At 39.7% G+C, this 5,897-nt stretch overlaps 1 non-coding gene across 1 annotated transcript; it reads left to right on the top strand.

The window, feature by feature from the left end:
- The first annotated feature begins 3,727 nt into the window (after positions 1-3,727).
- LOC142541216 (small nucleolar RNA R71) lies at positions 3,728-3,833 on the top strand. Its single transcript, XR_012819282.1, has one exon. It is a non-coding gene; the product is annotated as a small nucleolar RNA R71 (small nucleolar RNA).
- The last annotated feature ends 2,064 nt before the right edge of the window (positions 3,834-5,897 follow it).

Below are 5,897 nucleotides of genomic sequence, written 5' to 3' on the forward strand. Positions count from 1 at the left end.
GCGCTTTCAAAACTTCCAACAGTTTGTCGTCCATCACATCTGTCAAAGCAGCAGAAATAATGACAGGTAAAGTGTTAATCTCACCTAGGTATACATACTTTAGATGTGGAGGCAATGGTTAGATCTCAAGTGTCGGTGGCTCCTCCAGGCTTGACTTCTGAGGGATCAAGTCTCTTCGATCTCCCAAGTCCTCTAATCTCATCCTTATTGGCCTCTTCTATGGCTGGTTGGCATTGAGGTATGCCACTATTTCGGCTTTCTCTTCGTCCACTTCATCTTCTCTCAGTTCAGTAGTGAGAGTGGCTTCCAAAGGATCTCTAATAGCAGCCTGCACATAGTTAGACACAATAGCATCAAAAGGATCAATTCTATAACAACTATCAGAGTGCGGTGTGTGCTTGAGTGCATTAAAAACATTGAAAGTAATCTCCTCTTCTCCCACTCTCAATCTCAACTTCCTTTCTTGCACATCAATTAGGGCCTTGCCAGTTTCAAGGAATGGTCTCCCCAAAATCGAAGGCATCTCCACATCCTCCTCCATGTCAAGTACCACAAAATCTGCAGGAAATATGAATTTTTCCACCTTTACCAAGACGTCCTCTATGACTCCTCGCGGGTATTTGACATATCTGTCTGCTAGTTGCAAGGACATCCTTGTTGGCTTAGGTTCTCCTAATCCGAGTTTCCTAAATACAGATAAAGGCATAAGATTAAAACTTGCACTAAGATCACACAAAGCCTTGTGAAAAACAACATCACCAATCATGCAAAGAATAGAAAAACTCCCTGGATCTTTTAGTTTCGGTGGGATCTTGTTTTGTACCAATGCAGAACAATTCTCAGTCAAGTTTATTATCATGTGATCCTCCAACTTCCTCTTATTAGCTAATATGTCTTTCAATAATTTAGCATAATTAGGCATTTGCATCAAAGCATCGGCAAAAGGAATATTTATATGCAATTTTTTGAATACCTCAAGAAACATACCGAATTGTGCATCAAGTTTTGCATTTTTTAATGCTGCAGGAAAAGGTGGAGGGATAACAATTTTAGATTGTGCAGTGGGTTGTAATGCCCAAGAATTTTGTTATTGTAATCTGAAATAATTTATTGATAATTGAGGTGATTATAGACGGAAAGGATCAGACCGGGAAAGACGAGAGAAGACTGAATTATGTGCAAGGACTGAGCCTCGCGCATATGCGCGACCCAGCAGGGCGCATATGCGCGAGGTAGGCAGAGAACCTCGAACATATGCGCGACCAGGACCCGCGCATATGCGCGAGTATGGCAGAGAACCTCGCGCATATGCACCGGAAGAGGACGCGCATATGCGCGAGCTGAGGGAAGGAAATATGCCGAGACGGAGTGTCTCGCGCATATGCGCCGAGGAAGGTCGCGCATATGCGCGAGACGTGCTGAACCAAGAATGAGCCACACGTCCCTTACATGCATGATATATATATCAAAATACTTCATTTCTGATTGTTGGCAAGAGAAAAGAACGAAGCTCCCGGGAAAGATTCAAATTTCTTCATGTACTAGAAGTTGTTTACGCAAAATCCGTCCGTTTGATTTTCAATCCGAGTTTAGTACCGTGCTCCTCTCGACAAGAACTTCAACTGAACGTAAGTTTTCTTATGTTTTGATATGATTTGAAAATCTGATATTGAGGAAATCATGATATGACTGATATTGTCTATTTCTGAGATTGTGGTCAATGTATAATCGAAATCATATTGAAGAACGGATACCATATGAAATTGTTATCATTTTCAGAATTGAACTGATTGAGATTATACAGATTTAATATCAGATTGAGTTTGTTATCGATTATTAGTATGATTTGTATCTGCTGATATTGTATTGCCGGGTATATCGAGATTGTGCCGTTATGCCGTTGAAACAGAATTAGATTGAGTTCTGATTATATCCAGTATTGATTGAGTTGTATATTGATATGGTACTCCTAAATATTGTCATTTCCAGATTGAATATTGACAGATTCGAATTCGAGACTTCGACTTCGTCAGATTGACAAGAGAAAGGTATAAATCAATGTTGAACCGGGAAGATACGACTCGAGTTTGATTTGAATTGAGTTTCCCAAAACCACATACTTTACTTTATTGCATTGATGTTTGCAATTTATGAGATTGATATGCTTAGTCTATTGATTTATAGCAAAGCATGTATTGAGTCATAGGCGGATGTGCCTAGTCATTGGCGGAGGTGCCAAGTCTTTGGCGGATGTGCCAAGACACTGGATGTTGGTTTATATTGATGTTGCGTAGGAGCAGATCGGCTTCTATTGTGGAGATTCGATATATTGTGCCAATGTCCACGAACCGGGATCCCTAAACTAGAGATGAGTCGAGTCTGAGATGATGAGTCACGAGTTTGATTTACAGTTTTATATCGATTCATGTCTTTCAGATTTTGATACATGTTATTGATATCTGTTTCATGCTTTTATATCTGTTTATATGATTGCATGTATACGTTGTTTATACTGGAAATTATATTCTCACTGGAGTTATCCGGCTGTTGTTGTGTTTGTATGTGTGCATGACAACAGGTGGGACATGATCAGGGTCAAGAAGAGGATGAGAGATTCAAGATTAGCGTGGAGATCCGGACTAGAAGTAGATGTGGTTTTCAACACTTGATGTAGTTGTTGAATCTTAGTTGAGGTAAATGTATTTTGTACAAGACTTGTACTTTATTGTTGATATGTATATTAGATTGATTATTTTATGTTCCGCACTTGTGTATTTTAAGGAAAAAAATTTAGACCCAGATTAATTAATTGATCCTAATGATGATTAATGATGATTAAGAAGACGAATTAAGTTCAGGTCCCCACATGGGTGCTGGTGTTGAGCTGTAAGACTTACCTTTTGATGACTCAGTCTGTTCATCCTGTGCTTGAGTTTTTTCTGTTCCTCTAGCCTCTAAGATCTTTCCACTCTTCAACTCGATGGCCTTTACTTGCTCTTTTGGATTGGTCTCTATGTTACTTGGCAAGGTGCCCGACTCTCTATTTGCTATCATCTTTGCCAACTGTCCAATCTGATTCTCTAGCCCCTTTATTGACGCATCTTGATTTTGGAGTCTAGTTTAAGTGGACGAGATAAACTTAGACATCATCTGCTCTAAGTTAGACTTTTCTTCTCTAGGAGAGTCAGATCTGTATATCGGTTGTTTCCCATATTGTTGTCCTCCTTGTAGTCGATTCTGACTAATTTGACCACCCCATGACAAGTTGGGATGTTGCCTCCATCCATGATTGTATGTGTTTGAGTACGGATCATTCCTTGGACGGTTTTGGACTCCCACTTGATTCATAGGTGCCCCTTCTGGCACATAAAAAGGACCACTGTCTTGACAGTCCTTAACATAGTGTTCTCCTCCGCATTTTTCACAAAATATCTCTTGCAGACGCATAGCCGTACCACCCATATTCAAACCATCCAGTTTCCTGTTCAAGACATCAAGTTGTGCAGTAATAGCGGAAAGGTCAGTTACCTAGTGAACTCCTGCACTTCTTCGCTGGTTGTTCTTTTCAGATTGAGGATGATAGCTGCTAGCAGCCATCTCCTCCAATAACTCGTATCCTTCCTCAGCAGTTTTTCTCAAGAGGTTTCCACAAGCATCAGCATCTATCATAGTATGAGTAGGAGTAAGCAAGCCATAGTAAAAGGTTTGAACAACTAACCCAAGTGGCAGTTTGTGATGAGGGCATCTTCGTAATAGATCCTTGAAACGCTCCCATGCCTCATATAAAGATTCCTGCTCGAACTGAGCAAATGTGGTGATGTCTGCCAGCAGCTTCATGGTCTTAGATGGAGGAAAGTATTTAATGAGAAACGCTTTCGCCATATCCTTCCATGTGGTTATCGAACCTACAGGCAAACAATTCAACAATGCTTTAGCTTTATCACGTAAGGAGAAAGAAAATAAACGCAACCTAACAGCATCATCAGAAACTCCATTAAATTTAAAAGTATCACAAATTTCAAGAAAATCTGCGATATGCGTGTTTGGATCATCTACGGTAGATCCTCCAAACTGGACTGTATTCTGAATCATCTGGATTATGGCTGGTTTGATTTCGAAGTGGTTTGCCCGCACAATAGGCCTCACAATGCTGGGGCGTGCACCATCCAAAGAAGGCTGGGCATACTCTAGCATCGGTATGCGGCGTGGCATCTCAACATGTCTATTATCATAGTGTTCCTCCTCATGCTCGTGTTCGCGCCTCTCCATCAGTTACTTCAGTCTCTGCTGCTGTCTTCTCCTGCGGAAAGTTCTTTCAATTTCAGGGTCAAACTGCTCAAACTCCACGCCAAGTGACTTTGGCATGCACTGGAAGAGATATCTGTAATAGAATATGGAGTGTTAACTTAATAAAATGAAACAATGCTAAAGAAAATAACTAAAAATAAAATTGTGAATTAACATTCCCCGGCAACGGCGCCAAAAAATTGATCGAGCAAAACTTGCATTGTGGAATCCTCAATAAAAATATGGTTTTTTATGCTCAAAATTAATCGCAAGTGCACGATGTCAAGTATAAGTATAATGTACGTGAGTACGAGTATCGTTCCACTGAAAACTGTATTTGACAATTATTATTTTCAGTTATTAAATCTTTAGAAACGAAATTTGGTTGATTGATTTTCACTGCTATACTCAAATAAACATGCAAATAAAAAAGATTCAAGACATGAATAATGAAATGTAAAATCTAAAATGGTTGGTTAAAATTCAATGAGAAATGAATTTGTTGGGAATTTCGGTTCACCTACCCCTCGTTAATTTATTAATTCTTTCGACAGTGATTGTATGCTTTCGACAGGATTTTCTATTCAATTGAACATACTCTATCAAGATATGCCAAACTAATTCTACTCAGTGAAGTAATTAAATATCTTTAATTATTTATCAAGAGCGAATTGCATGTCGATCTATGAAATACCCTAGTTTTCGACCCTTAGGACTATAACTATCGGCGCGTATCCAATTTAATATGTCTATGTAAATTGTAGATCCACGGATTATGTTACTCGTTCCTATCACAAGCTATTCTCTCGAACTCACTCGCAATATAAAACGTTGTTAAAGTTAGCTACACTCTAACAACACAATGAAAAACATTAACAAAATCAATAATAAACCAACAACTGAAATATTAATTAACTAAATCAAAGTTTGGGGTAGGATCCCCATAAATCCCAACAATGTTTAAAGTTTAGCTACTCGATTTCATATTAGAAATAAACAAAACAAAGTTTAACTGATAACACTGGATTAGAAATACTATTCGTGACAAAAATGCGAGGAACGATGCCCGGAAATCTTCGAATCTTCAACTCCAAGCGCAAAGTCCTCTCCAAAGCTTGTGGCGGCTCTCCAATAATGTCTGAATCCCCCCTCCAAATCGTTCCCTCATTTTCCTTGTATAATTCATTCAGAACATCAGGGAAGAAATCAATAGAAAATCTTTCCAAATTTAAGTGGCGCTAGGGCTGTAAGATTCTACTGCCCGAGCGCCACACTCTTTGTAATCATGCTTGGGAGGTGCGGACTCTCGCGCTTGGGCAGTAGAAAATTACCGACCGAGCACCGACTCTTCTGTTTGCAAGCTCTTCGGAAGACAAATCTCGCGCCCGGGCGGTAGAAAATTACCGCCCAAGTGCCATACTTTCGGGAAATCACCTTAGCCATTCACCTCTCGCGCCCGGGCGGTAATTTTCTACAGCTCGGGCACCAGTCTTTCTGCCATTGTCTTCTTGGCTTGCACAGTTTGCTCCAATTTTGGTTTTCTGGTCATTTTTCCTGAAAATTTGTCATGCAAAAGTGAGAAATGATCAAATGCATATGCTTACTCTAAA

The sequence above is a fragment of the Primulina tabacum genome, chromosome 3, assembly GCF_025594145.1.
Source record: "Primulina tabacum isolate GXHZ01 chromosome 3, ASM2559414v2, whole genome shotgun sequence".
In the NCBI taxonomy this organism is placed as follows: Eukaryota; Viridiplantae; Streptophyta; class Magnoliopsida; order Lamiales; family Gesneriaceae; genus Primulina; species Primulina tabacum.